An 18,547-nucleotide genomic window follows, 5' to 3' on the forward strand; every position below is an offset into this window, starting at 1 on the left:
GTGTGTGTGTGTGTGTGTGTGTGTGTGTGTGTGTGTGTGTGTGTGTGTGTGTGTGTGTGTGTGAAGAAACTAGAGGTGATAAGGTGATGAAGGAGCTTTATGTAACAGGAACAGTGATATTGCTGTCAAGATGACCTGCTTTCACCACAAATCCATAGATCTGGGTGCTCATGTCTATTATTCTGAGCCTTTACTGTGTCTTTGCCATTGTAAGGACAAGGCATTTGCTAGACCCTATTTAGACAGGCTTCTGTCTTCTCTCTTCTGTCATCTCATCTACCCTAAAATCTGCTATTAAGCTGTCAGCCCCCTAAAAAATAGATGATTATGTGATCTCTCAGCACATTTGCTGAAAACAGCACAAACAGTAAGCCATCTAAATACTCCGTTTAATAGGTAATAATAAACTTTAACTCTATAAACTCCATTTGTTGTATTAAGTATTCACCACTCTAGTATATAGGAACACAATGGGACAATCTGCAATATCAGTGGCAACATTCATAAGCCTATGCGTACATTCATACATTTAAATTTGGAGAAGAACCTTGTGTGTGGAATATGGAATATTGGAACGTTGATGTGAATTTCAAAACAATAATTGCATTGCTCTCATCTCCATCTCAAGCTGAAGCTCATCTCTTTTGTCTATTTTTCTGTCATTCACAGGTTCTCTTTAAACTCTCATGGTTGGTGTTTTTTCTTTGTACAGAGAGTTTGCCAATTAGTGTCAGTGCTATAATAGCGTTGAACGCTGAACCGATGTCAACGAGTGTTCTAACATGAGTATTTTTATTGTGCAGTTGGGAAATAACCAAGTGGAAGGCGGCTGTTATGGTATGCACAGAAGAACGTTTGTGACTGTAAATCACACTAAACTAGTGTGGGTGGGATGGAGGCCTTATTGTGGGTCATGACCAGTCATTTAAAACACTTCATAATGACGAGTGTGAGTACGAGATAACAGTCGTCATTAAGGGATGTTAACATTGATTTCTTTGGCACAAAGATGATTGTAGTTTTGAAATTTAAGCACAGCAGCCAGTGTTTGTGGGGTGTTGAAGATATCTGAGAGTACATCAAACAGCTTACTAAGGTATTCTCTCAGCAGCCTGCCACGGATTCCATCTGGGCCAATACATTTTCATAGGGTGACTTTTTGCAATGTCTGCTAATCTCAGCTACAGACAGCACCTGATCATCATTTGGAGAAGTTGTATTCTTGGCTGCAGTGTTGTTGGCAGAGAAGTGGCTTTACATCAAGGTTAGGAGGGATCCAGGGTTGTGCAAAATTCTGAATCGAAGATGTGGCTCCCTTTCAGTTTGCGAATTGGATTTTGAATTGGCCACGCCCCACAGGAAGTTGAATTGGAATGACAGGAAGATGAGTTTACCACATACAGTTCAAATAAATGCAACACAGGTAATGCATTCCATCCATCCATCCATCCATTATTCTAAATTTTGACAATTCTGAATGGTGAAAAACCAGGCTGTCAGGGATCATAGGAATGATTGAAAAGTAGAGGACACATTTCATAGTTTGTCAGCCTGGTTCATGAATATTAATTAGGTGACATTGCAGTTGGGTGACAGCCATATTAAAATAATCACTTACCAACTGCATGTTCGTTCAGTTGACAGATGACACATGCTCAGTTTTATAGTGCTCATTTTACTTGGGCCAACTACTATTATTTATTTATTTTTTTTTTATTTTTTTCACATTTTAGATGTCTCACTAATCTGACACACCCAATTCAGGTCATGGAACACATTGCTAAAGAGCTGATCTGTTAAATCTGGTGTGTTAGATAAGAGAGACATCCAAAATCTGCTTTGCTGGAGGGTCTAACACTGCTTTAGCCTCTGCCATATGTACAGGCAGTCAGTGTTTTCTAGGTAGGCTCGGATTTTCTGTGTGTATGCAGCCTCTGGTCTGTTTAAGTCAATAGTTTGCTGATTTGTGTTGTGTGAAACTGAGCTGGTCATCAAATACAACCTCAAGATTCCTTGCTGACCTAGCCTACGTGACATCGAACAGTTCATCAATAGATCTGTCTGATGAGTTATTCACATACACTGTCACTTACACTATATCATTTTTTAACAGTGTTTTAACTGTATGAATAACCCAGACACTCTAATTTTAAGGTGTGAAAGATTTAAAGGAAAGCTCTGTCCAGGAAAGGACAGAGTTAATTTGGAGCAAGGTTACAAAGGTGACCAGTGAGCACAGTTTTCTCTCAAGCAAATAAAGACAGTCTGTCTGTCTGTCTGTCTGTCTGTCTGTCTGTCTGTCTGTCTGTTAGTCAGTGAGTCTTTCTGTCTGTCTGTGAAACCAAAAGAAGAAGCCAACTAAAAACACACTAGAAATACTATAAAATTTTGTTTTTGCAAACGTTACCTGACTAGTTTAATTTGCACTTTTCCGATACCATTAGCTATCTATCAAACTTTAAAACATGTTAGAACACTTTCAAACAAGGCTTTGTCAAGCCAGCAGTCAAAGTTTGTCTTAAAATTACATTTACAGTATAAAAATATATTTGAATTTTAATTCACTTTAAATCTATTCACAAACAAATTTGAACTGCATCCTGTTTGCTATTCCAAAGGCAGTCTGTTGCACACAACCCTGCCAGAGAAAAAGAAATCACATTAAAAAATAAAATAAAAAAATCTAAAAGAATATTCAGTCAGAATGATAAGCTTGCCTAATGGGGTAATTGTAGATCTACAAGAATGAGTTTTGTTGACCAATTTTTTGACTGTGATAACAGCAGACACCATAACAGTTTTTTTCTTCATGTTTTTGTATGAAAAATATATATATATTTTAAAAAGTTTAAAGATGAATTTTACTTTGTCGAGCAAAAGGCTTTCATCAGAAAAAGAGTGTACCACAGTCTTTTTGAGGTACTCATGGGATTCATGCTGTCTGAGGAGAGTAGCAGATGCCTTGCCTCCGACTTTCAAAGGAGAACTGATGCATGTCTCACCTATGATGGAGTAACTTGGGATTATCCTATCAAACATAAATTTGTCATTTTTGCCATATCCACTTTGAGCAGAAGAATTTTATATATATATATATAAACTCAGAAAACAAATTCCCTGTTTGGTCTTCAGAGATGCAGGAACTATGAAAGCACACTTCTACTGCTCAGCCATCACTAATCAGCATCACACACTATGGGGATTTGAGGGACTGTGGGTCAATGTGTCCGCAAACACATTTGTATAAAACCCTCCTCTTCTTATCTAGCCCAGTTTTCAGCTTTGCGATAAATCACAGCTCTTCTGAAGCAAAACAAAACAACATACTTCTCCTTCCAAAAAATTATAAATAAATAAACTTTTTAAGCTTACTTAAGTAAAGTTTTAATTTCTAAAGTTTGCTTCAGCAGAAAACTCATAACATTAATATGGATCAAAGACCAAGGCTTTGTTTTTCAAATTGACTGAGATTAATGAAGGACGCTGATTTTCTCATTAATTATTTGCAGAAGAGTGGTTTTACTTATTAAATATGTGTTACTGTCAAATTACGGTATGGGAATTCAGCTATGTCGCTATTACTGATATGATTGTAGAGACTGCAAGTAACTAAACCTTCCTGAGGCGGATGCAGCTATACAGAAAGTGTGTTCGGTATTGCAGAGGATAAGGAACAAACACAAGCTAAAGAGAAAGCAAAAACACAAGGGAGACAACAGGCAGTAATGGCTGAGAGAGATGGTGTGCCAACTTCTTGTTCATCTTTTGTTGAAGAACCATTGTTTTTGTGGCAGAAATGACAGCTCAGCCATGGGCATTTCTGGTGGGTCTGTACCAAGAAATTTATGTATTGTAGCACAATGAAAAATAGAGATTTTGTGTTTTTTAACCCCAAATAATAAATGACCTTAAAATTATAATATGAGGGATGTCCAAAGGATTTTAATGTTGTTGTTGTTGTTGTTGTCAATAACAGAATAACAGCAAAAAAATAAATAAAAATAATTATAATAATATATATATATATATATATATATATATATATATATATATATATATATATATATATATATATATATATATATATAATATGTTTTGTGTAAATGAAACTTTGAGATATATATACTGCTCAAAAGTATTTTAATGTTTTTGAAAGAAATGTCTCATGCTTATTAAGGCTGTGTTTGATAAAACACAATAAAACAGTAATATTGTTTAAAATATTAACATTTAAAGTAACTTTTCTATTTTAACATTTTAAAATCCATTTATTATGTTGTAACTGCTTCAGTTTAGTGCTTTAATAATGGTTATTATAAAAATATTAATGATAATGCTAAATGATACACAGGTCAATATGAATATGAATAAACTTATAAAGTCGTACTGGAGCTTTACTGATATAGCTATGGGAGTACAAAAGACAAAAGGCTGAGAAACACTATTTCTAGCTGGGTTAAATGCTCATTCAACTCTTTAGGAGAAACATTGCTTTAGCCTATAGTTCATCTCCATATACAGCAGGACTGTTGAGGTTGGCATCAATTATACATATGGATATTTGAGAGAAACAGAAAAGGCCTATTAGATTCTCATAAAGAGTTTCTCTGAATCTTTCTGGATTGTTATACAGCAAGCACAGCTGCCAGAAGGAGACCTAGAAGACAAAGGCAATAGATAAATTATTAAATTAAGTATAAGTGCCATTTCAGACACTGCTTACATGACCTTTAAACAGCTCTGACATTTCCTGCTTTCCTTTTACATTAAATAGTCCATATAGAAAGATAGAGAGATAGACAGATAGAGAGAGAAACATAGAGCATAGACATTTTGTTTACATTAACACTTAAGTGGATCATCAGTATCTCACCAATAAAAAGACCATGCAGAGCTATTCAAAATCCTAGGACCCCAAGTGTTTGAGCTGTAGTGGGGTTGACAGTGGCAGAGTGTTAGATAAATGGTGTAGGAGCACCCGGATCAATATTAACCTGGACTGCCCACCCAGAAGAGAGAGAGAAGAATTGGGACAGAGCGGTAAATATGAGCTAAACAGATGGAAGCATCTGTGAGTTTCTTCTGAGTGTCTTACAACATTGTATATGCCTGTGCCGTAATGACACATTAAATCTGTGGTAAGACAACGCCTGCTTCAGTGAGAGCATTTCCTCTTACGAGGCAAGAAGTAGATATTGTTACTCATTAAAATCCCATCAGCCAAAATCATAGTGTTCAGTTTTCTAGAATAGCTATTTGCTGTTATACGCACTGTATGGAGTCATTATCTGAACTATTAAGATGACTAATTAGCAATCTTTTTCAAATACATCACTTAGATTAAGTACATAGATGAAACCTATACATGGTTATGAAAATAAACTGAGACCTTGAAACAAAGTTAAAAGGCTTAGTTATAATTAAATGATCAAAGAGTCTAGAATGTGTGCAATATATCATAAATTCCTTGGAATGCACTGTGTTATATTAAGACATTTATGTGAGATATATTTAAGGAGATTGGAGGTAATTGTCACAGAATAAAGTTCACAAGGACTGTATTTTAACAACTGTAAGGTTTTAAATCAAAACTCACTCAAATTAGTGTTTTCTCTAGCAATGGGTTTGTATTATAGTTAAAAATGCCAGTTGCTTTTTTATATTGGGGCAAGTTGTCACATATCTTTCAAATGCAATATTGTTTTTTTCTTATAATTTATTCATTGCAGTATTTGTTGCTCAATTCAATTGTTTTTCTGTACAGAAAAAAAAAGCAGAAAGTCTGTAACAAATAATGTACCCAATATAGTGTGACATAAGGTCCATGTGAGTCAAATACATTTTCTTTGACTAATTGTTGAATCCAATTGTCTATTTTTTTCTGAGCACTATTGGTGACAATTTTAACAACTTCCTTATAATCAAGACTGTATAGTGTGTGTCTATATAAAAATAATAAATATTCACTTCAGTATAAAATGTGACTAATCACAATTCCCCTTTATATTTAGTTTTTTCTTTAATTATGTGATATTATTATTATTATTATTTTTCATTTAAATTTGTTACAAAATGTTATGAGTTGACAACACGTCACCTAACGTTCTGTTTTACTTTTTGAATAATATTCAGAGATATTTCCATGTTCAGTGCATAACATCTGTGCCAAAATTCTACACTATTCTATTCTTCCGGGAAGGACGATGATGTTATGGAAATATCAGGAAGGATAAGTCCTGCGGATTTATGTCATTCCATTTGCATCAAATTTCTACATTCAAAGGTCACATCAATAAGTCTTTATTTCAACCACATGCATCATTAATCATTCAAACTCATGTCTGTCATCACAAGGGACTAATGTGCTGTCTATAGATCTGTCTTGCTTTGAGGGTCACCCTTCACTTTAAAAATTGATTTCTCTGCTTTCACACCAAAGACCTGTGACATTCTGTTTCAGTCTGCATTTTCTTTTTCAATGTGACAAATTACTCAAATACAATTAAATGTAATAAAATGATTCATGATTAAATATAAATAATAATAGACAATCATCTGAGAAACGTAAGCAATATTGCATGAGCATGGTAATCTGCATCCTTGATAATCCTAAAAACAACAACTGCGAGGATTATATTATCAATTCAGTTTTATTAAACAACAGGTTAATACTGAGTCACTTACATTTACCTTTATCTGTTTTTGGTCCGCCAACACAACTAGTTCCAAAAATGCCAACACACAGTAGTGGTGTTTCATTCCAGAATAAATTAGCGTTTTTGAATGAATTGGTTGAATGAATGACTCAATGATTCACTCATAAAAACAATCACTTGTCGCCACCTACTGGTGTAACATGTAACCTACAGAACAACACTAACGGATTGTGCAAACTCTTAATAAAAACAATAACATCTTTATCTGTATGAAAAATATATTATTCATACTGTCAGTTAATCAATACATAAAAAATGACCATCTTTGGCTAATGAGCAGATTACACAGGTCATAGAGTGATTTATTGTAGAATAAGCATTTCCTATAAATCATCAGCAGCACATTCATATGACAGTTGCTTAGCTTCTCCTTAGTTGTAAACATCTCCAAGCAAACTAATGGGGCCACTGCATATGCATAACTCTTCATATGGTATCCAAATTACTGTTGTTTTGTGTCTTTAGTAATCTTTAACTGTATTTTGCACTAACGCATGGTGTTTACCAAGAATACATTCTGTACAAAAGTGAAGCCTTTTTGAGCAGCTGTTAAATGAAGGATGGTTTTGCACTCTGCTTATGAAATGAAAGACGAAATGAAAGACATAGCTTATTCCTAATAGACATAGCGTCTTCCTCAAAAGACGCATTTATAAGCAGAACAAAACTAGTGCCTAAATATGCGTTCTTCATCAAACTACAGAGACTTGAAAGCATTTCTTAAGACTGTAAGCACAAAGGGATTTGCGACTAGATGTAATGCTTTTCTATTCTATATATTTCTGTTTTTAACATGCCCACGTTTACATAGCCAATGTGCAAGTGTTATGTTGTTATGACCCTTTTAACCAAAGGACAGGCCCCTTTAAAGCAAATGACACAGAGCATCAAATGGTGGTTTGGGGGCGTCTGACAGAGCTTAACGTTTATCTCCCACCGTTCAGATATTTGTGTTACAGTATAGTTCATGCTGCACTTGTTATGAATTATGAAAAAGACTGAATTATTATGTAACTTGCTTTTAAAAGGTTGAGTTTCCACCTTTGATAATTTAAAAGAAAAAAAAGGTTCAATCATTACATTAAGTGGCTTGATGAAAATAATTGTGATGCTATCTTTCTTTCTCCTTTTTTCAGAAGACCACTGAGGAATTTGCAATACATCAAAGGGTAAGTGTGATAGATGTTCAAGTTTTTTTTTATTTTTTTTTTAATTAATGCAAAATTAAATCCATCCATTCCAATCTGATATGATTTGCCTATAAAAATAGCAAATTTTCTAACAAATAACACTATATGAAACCAGATGCCTGACATTTTATAACAGTGTTTTTATTTATTTATTTATTTATTTATTTATTTATTTTTTTATTTGTTTTTTTATTTATGTCCTATGTTTTTCTTACTGCATTTATAAATAAATTTATTTATTTATTCCAAATTCTGACCTATGTTTTTCTTACTGCATGTATAAATAAAGTATTGATAAAAGAGAATTTGAAGGTTCAATGCAGTGGGCGGCACTTTCTTTTCAGTCTAACAAAAGCATCATAGTGCCTTGTGTTAAAAGGTCAGCAGGGGAAATCTTTATCACTGTCAAACCTTCATTGTAAAGTACTGTTTTTGTTTAGTCCTCAAACAAAAACAATGTCATGCAAATCGCAGCATACATTTTAACAAAACAGCATTTCAGTCCATTTAATTGCTGATTTTGCTTCACACAGGGAAAATTGTGGTCTCTACCTACCCAGGAGCTAAATCAATGCAAAGACATCACTCAGTTGTGAAGCTCACCTCCCCTCCTTCCTAAAATCATTTGAAATACCTCTGTATATGAGAGATGTACATAAAGACAATCAGGGGAACATAAAAATACACCATAGACTGGCCACTCCATGTGCCAGTCACACTTAAAGTAACACCTCTCGCAAAATAAGCGTCATAAGTGGCCCACACTAAAGAAACAATAGCAGCCTGTGTCTGATAACAGATAGAGAGAAAGTGTAAATAAATCGCACTGTGCATGACATCAATGGAGTCCACTGCTTTTTTTTAAGTTCAGCAAATGCACTCAGCCTCATAAAGGATCTTTATTAAGCCCACACTGGGGCACTTTGTCAGGTTTTGATAATGTCTCGGAGACACCGATGACTGTTATATCTCTGCTGGTAAACAGCAGGGCCCAGATGAAAAATTTTATAGAAAATTGAATGGCTGTCCACAAAGACAAATTATAGAAGCTGGTTATTTCACATAGACTAGGTTCACACAAAGTACATCTATATATATATATGGCTGTCCACACAGACAATTTTTTGAAGCTGGTTATTTCACATAGACTAGGTTCACACAAAGTACATATATATATATATATATATATATATAATCTATATTTATATATATTATATCTATATTTATATTTTAAATATTTTATCTCAGAATTTCATATAAAAAATTTAATATTACAATGAAATTTAATTAATAAAAAAATCATATATATATAAATCAGATATCCAAGATTTCAGCTCAGAATTTCATATATAAAAAAAAATAATATAACAATGAAATTTAATTAATAATAAAAAAAATCAGAATAAAAAAAATGTCTTAATTGTGAGATATAAACTTGCAAATGTAAAAATAACATTTCAAATTATGAGATAAATGTCAACAGAATTGCGAGATTTAAACTGAGAATTCGGAGGAAATATTTTGAGATGTAAGCTCAGAATTGCAAGAAAGAAAGTCAGAATTCATTGTTTATTTCATGCAATTCTGAAAACAGTTTAAGATTATTTGATAAAAATAGAAAGTTCAAAAGAACAGCATTTATTTGAAACTTTTTTACTGTCACTTTTGATAAATTTTAATCTGTCCTTGCTGAAGAAAAGTGTTAATTTCTTTAAAAAATAAAACTTACTGGACCAAAACTTTTACATGCGGATTACAAAGTAGTTCGGACTACAACAATAATTTGATTATTCAAATACTAAAAGAATGCTTAAAAATTGCTAAATGCTTAGAAAAAAGAATGAGTTGTGACTCTTCATTTTCATAATAAAGTGTGTGTAAACTGTATTTAGCACTAAGGACAGATACTGTATTCTGCTTTGGTGTGAATATAGCAATACACAACTAGACCTCCCTCCAAGATGAGAATGGATGGATTCAGGGTCTGGACTTCAATTCACAGAAAGGCTTTTGTAGTTAAAAGGCCAGACCATTATATTACAGCATGGCCTTTTTCAAAAGCATTTGGCAGAAAGTGGATTAAGTTATTGATTTGTGGAAAATGTCACAGCATAAATATTTGCGTTTTAATAGAGTACAGTGCAATCAGTGTTGACTTTTCTCAATGAGTTTTTCATTTCAGCTCTACAGCTGGAGCGAGCAGAAACTGTTGCCACAATTCATGCGCTTCTCAAATAAGGGCTTATGTGTTCAGCATTGCTGAATGATTAGCATGCAAAATGAAATGAATTGCTTTTATTGATTGAGTTTCACACTGTCATTAACAGCAATGAAGACAGACAAGAGGTCATGGATGACTTGGCTCTTTGTGGTGGAAAATGTTGACGTTAAAGCATATATCTTGTGGGATCTCACTTAACCTTTTTGTTTCGCAGTTTAAACGTGATAAATGACTGCATTAAATGAAAGTGAAACATTTTATTATCCTTGACAGCTGTGGAGTACCTTGGGTTTCAGGCCCTTTTTTAATGTGGAAATTGACTGTTAACTGACAATTGTTCATTGTCATTTACTGGTATTATTTGTTGCAGATTATTTTATTTATTAATTAATAGCATGAATCACCATCTCTGAAATTTACTTTACCTTAAACTAGGTCATCTGTTGGAGAATGCATAATCCCCTAGTTTCATGCACACACACACACACATACATAAATACACACACACACACACACATATAGTTCATCTGTTGGATAATGAATAATACACTAGTTTCATGTTATAAATACACACACACACACACATATATATATGTTTATTTTTTTAAACATTGAGGTAAGTACTCAGAGATACTTTTTAGTGTGTTTGGAGTCAACAGGACAAAAAGGGAAAGATGCCATTTTAATTAAAGTTGGCAGATTTACCATCCACATAGGGTTTAAACATCACCTGTCTGTGCAGATCAAGGCCGAAGTACCAGCGATAAAAATGATTTATGCTAGCCGGGGCAGCGGAGAGATTCCTCTAAGGAATTAGTGGAGGAATTAGCACAGGCGTTGGAAGGCTGTACTGTAATGAGGAAGAATGACAATAGATTCATACCCTTAAACGAATGGCACAGTTGGGCCAAGCAATCAGTTACTCTACCTCAACATGGACCCTACCTCAACTACTGCCTTGAGACTTAATTTCAACCTTGGATTAGAAGAAAGGATGGCAGGTCTGGAAAGAAAGAAAGATCCCATATTTTCATTAGTTTAATTAGTTTCACAGTAATTCAATTCAATTCAAGTTTATTTGTATAGCGCTTTTTACAATACAAATCATTGCAAAGCAACTTTACAGAAAATTAAGTTTCTACAATATTTAGTAGTAGCTTATCAGTGGTGACTGTCAGTTTATGTGCATACGGCAGAAATGTTCAGAAAAATCTATAAGATCCATAAACAAACAGACGATTAACACTATTAACAGCAATTATGCAATCAAACTTATAGCAAAATGTGGAAGTTATGTATGTTGTCTCTGGGTTAGCATCATCTTGAGGTCCTCTGAGGGGTTGGCATCATCTCCTCACAGGTGTTCTGGATCCAGACTGGAGCTTGTGTAAATCCTAGTTACCACGGGATGCAAATCCCGTGGCAAAAACACAGAGAAAACAAATAGAGACATAATTAGTGTAGCTGCTGTTCCAGCAAATAAAATTAATTAGTTTAACCCAAGGTAAAGAATAATAATACGCATTTGATCAGATATAACTGCAGTAGTTTAAATCATATTGGAAGACTATGAATGACAATCAATGATAAAATTAATTAACTAAAGGACGTGCTGATTAATGTATCAAATTAACAGTATATATCTGTGCTGTTATTGTTAAATTTATTTTTTTTTTAGTTTTTATATTTGTTATTATTTTTAAATAAAATTTAGATATTAATTTATATTTAAAAACTAATAAGAGTGACAAAAACCAAACGCAACAAAAAAATTAAAAGGAAAATTGAAAATAAAAAAAAAATAAAATAACAGACATGGCAGGAAAACTAAACTGAATGTAATCGTGACATTAGCACCCCCTCTCGGAAGGTGTGACCTCACGCCACAACAGTAGATGACAGAAAAGAGGGAAGAGGGTGGAGACTTGGGTGGAGGGCATGGTGCTGGTGAAGGACTGGAACCTGGAGAATTCGGAGGAGACCAACCCCATGGTGGAGTCAACGGTGGGAGGAACCAGGGAGGAGCTTTGCCTGAAGGACAAGGCGACACCCAGAAGCCGATCGACAGAGGCGGAACCAGAGTACATGGAGGAACCATCAGAGCAGAGAGGCTGAAGAACCAGGGCAACATCGAAGGCCTGGAAGCCCAAGGTGGAGTGGCTGGCTCGCATGACTGAGGCAGAGCCAGGGATTCGGCTGACCAGGGCGACGATGGAGCGAGCGAGGACGACAGGAAAACCAGAGGAAGGGAGGAGCCCAGTGAAGCCGAAGGGGTGGAGGGTCGATGTGTAGCCAGAGACCCGAAAGTCCGTGGCGGAAGCTGAGCGATGACCAACCGAGGTTTGTCCGGATGAATGAGGGAGCCCAGAGGAGTCATAGGGCAGACGGGCCTCAGTGTAGCTGAAGGAATGTAGAGCCGGAGTGGAATTGGCAGGCTGACAGGCCGAGGTGGAGACATGGGCTGGTGGAGGGGAAGCCTGAGGCGAGGCTGATGAGCCGCATAGTGCTAGCGGCAGAGGCAGAGCCAAGGACATGGAAGGAAGCATTGAGGGGATGAGTGGGGCTGACGAATCCAAGGGACTGGCTGAAACCAGCGGAGGAGGTAGTATGATGGGGTTTTATAGGGATGTAGATGGAGGGATGTGACCGGATTGTATAGGAGTCTGTACGGGACTGGCGAAGACAAAGGTTTGAGGGTGGGTACTTGGGTGGGAACTGGATCCACGGACCACAGATCTATGAGGTTCATGTCCACTCCTGGATTTATGGTGGACTGATCAGCATGCTTAGTCTCTGCAGCTTTGGTGGACTCTGGCTCTGGTTCCTGGATGAGCCCTGTTGGTGTCTCGGGCTTGCTGACTGTGAGGGAGAGGCTGCCATTCTGGAGCATCCAGCCCAAATACTCCAGCCACCTTTGGCTTTCTGGTCTGAGGAGGAGATGTAACACTGGGGAGTCCATTTTTTTATTTTTTTATTTTTTTGGTCGGTTATTCTATCACGGGTTTTTCGAGGAATAAGGACAATAAACGAAGGTGGATAATTCCAAACAGACATAACATAACACAATACATATCATACGCTAATAACCGACAAGGGATAGAACAGAATCAGGCCTATAAGTACACACATGGTTAATGGGGGAACTAAGCAGGAAACGCTGGACAAGGATTAACTAATCAGAAACCATGGTAACTAATGAGAGCTCATAACAGACATGACAGGAACTAAACTGAAATGTAATGATGTCGTAATAATGGCATATATTAACCATGGTAACTAATGAGAGCTCCAGGTCATAAAAAGAAGAATAAAAGACATTAGATTACTGAAGTAGACATTATAAAAAGTGGCTGAACTTCATCCTTTTTGAACTAATCATTTGTAAATAATGTAATGACTTCACTAATTAAGACAACCACTTGTTTAGTTTCTGAATGAGTCAATTGTCAATAAGTCATATTGGTTGAATAAATGATTCAATGATTCACTCATAAAGAAAGTCAGTTGTTTAGTTTATGAATGTTTGAAAAACATCTCTCCTAAAAACAATCGCTTGGGGTAACAATGTAGCCTGCAGAAAGAGTCTCTTGAAAAAAAAAGGGGAAAAAAAACCCTACCAAATATTCTACATATTTGATACTGGAATATAAGTTGCAGCAAATTAACACATTAAAATGACAGCCGTAATATCAGAATCAGAATCAGAATCAAAAAGAGCTTTATTGCCAAGTATGCTTACGCATACAAGGAATTTGTTTTAGTGACATAAGCTTCCAGTACACAGAGACAACAACAACACACAGGAAAAAAAATAAATAAATTTGCAAATAAATACATTGTATAAACAGTTGTGCTATAGATGATAATGGAATAGAATAGAGTAAGATGCAGAGATGTACTTGGATGGAGGGGTAACAAATAAATATAAGAATATTATTTATTATTGCATAAGTGGGGAACATTTAACTGTTCATGATATAGATACTCAAGGAATGGCTAAATATGAAACTGTTTACAGTGCTAAATAAAATTATAATTATTTATTTTTTTTGTGGCTGTAGGATCTGCACCTCTCTGTTATAATAGAAACAGCCTAAATCCCTTAATTATAATCCTGATCTTCCAGTTGCACATCCTTAGTTAGTATGCGTTCAGCCAAGAAAAATCCTGTGCACAAAGAATCCAAAACACTTGGACTGGTTCCCTTAAGCTCACATCTTTACATGTTTACAGAAAAATAGTACCAAGGAAAATAAGAGCTTGCTTTGTTGATATTACCACTTTGACCTCAGTATAGTTTAGAGTCAAAGACTAGCTCTCATAGCGCTCAGCTGTTGGTATTGGTCTCAGAAGCTCCATTTCTATACTTAGTTTTGAGAAAGAAAGGACTACTGTTTGAAGCATTTATGTGCGCAAAGGGTCTGTGAAGACTCCAGGCACCAGATGCTGGAGAAATGAAAGCAGGACCTTCAAAAACATCACACTCCCTTTGTTTCTCCACCTCAAACAGCTCATTCTGCTGAGAGTCCCTCTTTCCTATGAAACAAACCTGAATTGATTCTGTGAAAAGATAATCACATTATTCCTCTCCCCATAGAGAGACAAGACGACTGAATCTCTGGCGTGGTGTTGACTGTCAGCATTGGAATTTTTAATTAGCACCTGGAAGCTAATATTTTATGCCTCCCCACGGCACATCTGAGAGGAGGCCATCGAAAACTGTTCATGTAACCATTTGGAGCATTCATACTGTCTACACACAAGCTAGTATTGGTAGAAAGCAAACAGAGAGAGGGGAATACATTGCTGTATTTGTGAACAGAGGTGGGCAGTGGGTTACTAGGTCAACAATGGTAAGCACTTCACATTTACATATTCAGCCTCAGCACTGTATTATAAATCATGTATTTTTTTGAGGAATTTCTGGATGTTATTTTCTATAACCTAACATATGGTATTTTCTTAGTAATAAACAGCAGTGGTTCCCAACTGGAGGGAAAAAATTTAACAAAAGACATTGTGTCTCATTCGATAAGCATGTGCATGTATTTGTGTGCAAAACCTGTATGTGACAAATCTTGTTAGTTGCTCCTATTTGAATTTTTTCTGAATTTGGGGTAACATTTAGAACCAACTGAAGCCACACACTGAAAAAAATACAGACTCTCTGTAGCTTTTTTAAATATGTTATATATTTATAAACTATCCCAAAAGTTTCCTAAAGCTCCAAATCCAAACTTCCCTCAAAAATACTGAGCAGCACAACTGTTTGCAACACTGATTATAATAAGAAATGTTTCTTGAGCACCAAATCAGCATATTAGAATGATTTCCGAAGGATCAAGTGACCCTGAAGACTGGAGTAACGGCTGCTAAAAATTCAGCTTTACATTTTGAAATGCCATTGTTAACTGTAATAATTCACAAAGCAATATTTCACAATATAATATTAGCAATATTACTGTTTTACTGTATTTTATGATCACATAAATGCAGCCTTAGTCAGCATAGGCGACTTCTTATAAACACTTATTTTTTGTAATAATATTTTGCAATATTACAGTTTTTACTGTATTTTTGATTGAATAAATGCAGCCTCAGTGAGCATATAAAAATCCTGCTTTCAAAACCATTAATAAATCTTGCCAAATCCCAAAATATTTAAACAGTATAGTAAAATTTAGTAGATGAAAGTTTTAAGAAACTCAAACCAAAACAGAACCACAATAGAAAATTCAAAGCAACAAACACAATGTGGCAAAAACCCTTGAGAACTGTGGACTGTGGCTGCCGTGATGTATTCATAAAGCATACATCTTTACAACCTTAGTTAACACACACCATCCTGCATATTTATTAGTGCTCAGACATGCACAACAGCGGATGTTGAAGTTATTCACCCCAAGAGTGATGGGAGCTTCCGCCACTCTGTGCAGCGTTGACAGCTGGGGTCAGTTTAATTGCAAACGGGTCAAGCAATAATGAAAGCCTTTCCCCCTGCGAACAACCACAGGGCAGCGGCACAGACAGGTCCACACAAAATACTGCATAAAGTTTGTCCGGCTAAATCACTATTGGTTATTTTTCAGCCTGTCACAGAAGTACACGGATATTAACGACAAATAGATCTAGCACAGTGCTATCTAAACAACTCTCCGATTCAAGCGTGCTTGTGAGTCTCTTTTGTTAATTGCTAATTGCCAGGATTAGATCTGAGATCCATTGCCTCATGCATTTTAAATGAGGTGAGTCTCAATGATTTCTTATTAGTGCCTCTGCACAAACACTGCATTCAGGGTGTATTGAGCTCCTCTAAGTACGCAGCAAAAGTAGCAGGATGCTTTTCTTAAGATATTTTAATGAATATAATATAGTGCATTCTTTCCTACAGAGCTGGACTTTGATGTGCTAATTCACCTTGTTTGTAAGGTTTAAACACATTGCTTCACTTTTGCTTTGTTGTAGCCTGTTCTCCTCAGAAATGAATACAGCATTCTTTTCAACTTTGCTGGCCTCATTTACGGATAAATACATTTTTTATTCAAGTAGAGGAGTGACCTTGTAAAAGATCCGGTACAGATATACATCATCACACTTACCGAACACTGAATGCGACCCGGTTGAATGTAATGCATTCTGTTCAACACGCTGTCATGCTCACAGAGAAACAGACATCAGGAGGGAAAGTAGACCTAAATATTTAAACAGAAGGAGGTCAAAGGATGCGGTGAAAGCATCGGGTTGTTTAAAACAAGTGATGGGGACAGAGGGTAGCACAGATGTGCTGGCTGTGTCATCACTAACTGGAAAACTTTTAGCTTTTGAATATTAACTAAGTTAGGCACTGAAAAGTTCAAATAATATTTTGATAAATATATGGTATATTATTTAAAGTCTGCAGCACAGTATTTGCTCATTTCCAAGTCTAAAAATGTCCAAATCAATAGCAAATTGAGTTGCTATTTTTCAACGTTCCACAAAGTTTTCATTTCTCAGGGATTTGAGAGAATCATTTTTTTCTTGCTGATTAAATCAAATGCTCAAATCTTCATTCGTCTGCCACTGTTGGTCCCAGGATTTTGTAGCTCAGTGGATAAATGGATCAGTCTGAATGCTATCAGTCTGAAAGTATCATTTTTTTTTTTGCGTACACAGGGTTCTGGGATGTAATGTGCCATAATCTAAGGTTTTATTTTAATAAATCAAAATTGCTGTTCTGCAGCATCAGAAGTATGGCACGTTTCTTTGCATTTTATTTTGTGGATTTATTAAAATAGATTTTGAGGTGCATAAATGCAATAGATTGGGATGTGCTTAAAGAAAAATTCTTTCTACAATGATTATAGACTGATGTGTTTATTTTAATCGCATGTACAGGAACTCTGGACCCATGCTTATACAGTGTAGTTCTGCTTTCTGTCTTCACTACAGTACGAAAAGCTTCTATCATTCCAGCTTGCTTTAGTCCCTTTGAAGTTAAATGAAGAAGAAATTTTAACACATTCCTCTTGCAAAGAACCCTCACATCCTCCACATTATATTCCCACCCACCTGGAAATTAATTGGTGGTCTCTGAGATGGAAAGAGAGTGAAATTCAGGCTCCATCTGTTTGTTCCTGCTGCCATACGTGCACATTAATTCTACACATCTCTTTCGGTGCTAAAATAATATCCTGATTCTTTCATTTCTAAATGAGCACAGAAAAAAAGCATTCTGGCTAATCTGAAGGTGGTAACATATCACTGACAGTGCAGAGAGTGGAGAATGAGGGGTTTTGCTTTGAAATTGTACTTCCTTTAGATATGAACCACACTCTCAAAATAGTTGGGAACTAAAAATTAAACTGTATTATTAATTTAATATCAAAACAATATGTATGAACACTCTGCACCACGGGTACATAGAGCATATCGTAAACATGGGCTGTCTTTGATACAGTAAGTAAGAGCCAGTCGGTGCATAGAAATCCACTAATGACCAGTTCCTTGTGCTACAATGCTAAAATATATAAATTTATGCAACACTATTCAGGAATCCTATTTCCCCATTCAAGAAGATGAAGTTTCACCTATACAGCACTGAGTTCATTGCACATTCCTTTTATTTTAGATTCACTGCCGCACTAGATGGAGAGGATGCATCCAAGATGTATAACAGAACCTCCATTTATTACATAACTATGCATTTATATACCACATTAACCCAGGGATGACTTTAAAGAAGAATTGGCTGTCCCTTACAGACAGTATAATGGGCGAATATTGCATGTTGTGTCTGAAAAAGATTCAGAGCTTGGGTGCAGGGTACATTACATCAATCATGCTAATCCTCCTGTTCCGAATCAGAGAGCCAGCTAAGCCACAGGGAAGCAGTTGAGGTTCTAGAATCACTCTTTGGAAGACAAGCCTGTAATTTGATA

At 35.7% G+C, this 18,547-nt stretch overlaps 1 protein-coding gene across 1 annotated transcript in view; it reads left to right on the forward strand.

Annotated features, from left to right (window-relative positions):
* LOC109083811 (tenascin-R-like) overlaps positions 1-18,547 on the forward strand; it is a 127,885-nt gene that overhangs the window by 20,891 nt on the left and 88,447 nt on the right. The window contains 1 exon segment of the mRNA XM_042775899.1: positions 7,853-7,885. The gene's annotated coding sequence lies outside the window, so the exon portion shown is untranslated.

The sequence above is a fragment of the Cyprinus carpio genome, chromosome A2 (assembly GCF_018340385.1).
Source record: "Cyprinus carpio isolate SPL01 chromosome A2, ASM1834038v1, whole genome shotgun sequence".
NCBI lineage: Eukaryota > Metazoa > Chordata > Actinopteri > Cypriniformes > Cyprinidae > Cyprinus > Cyprinus carpio.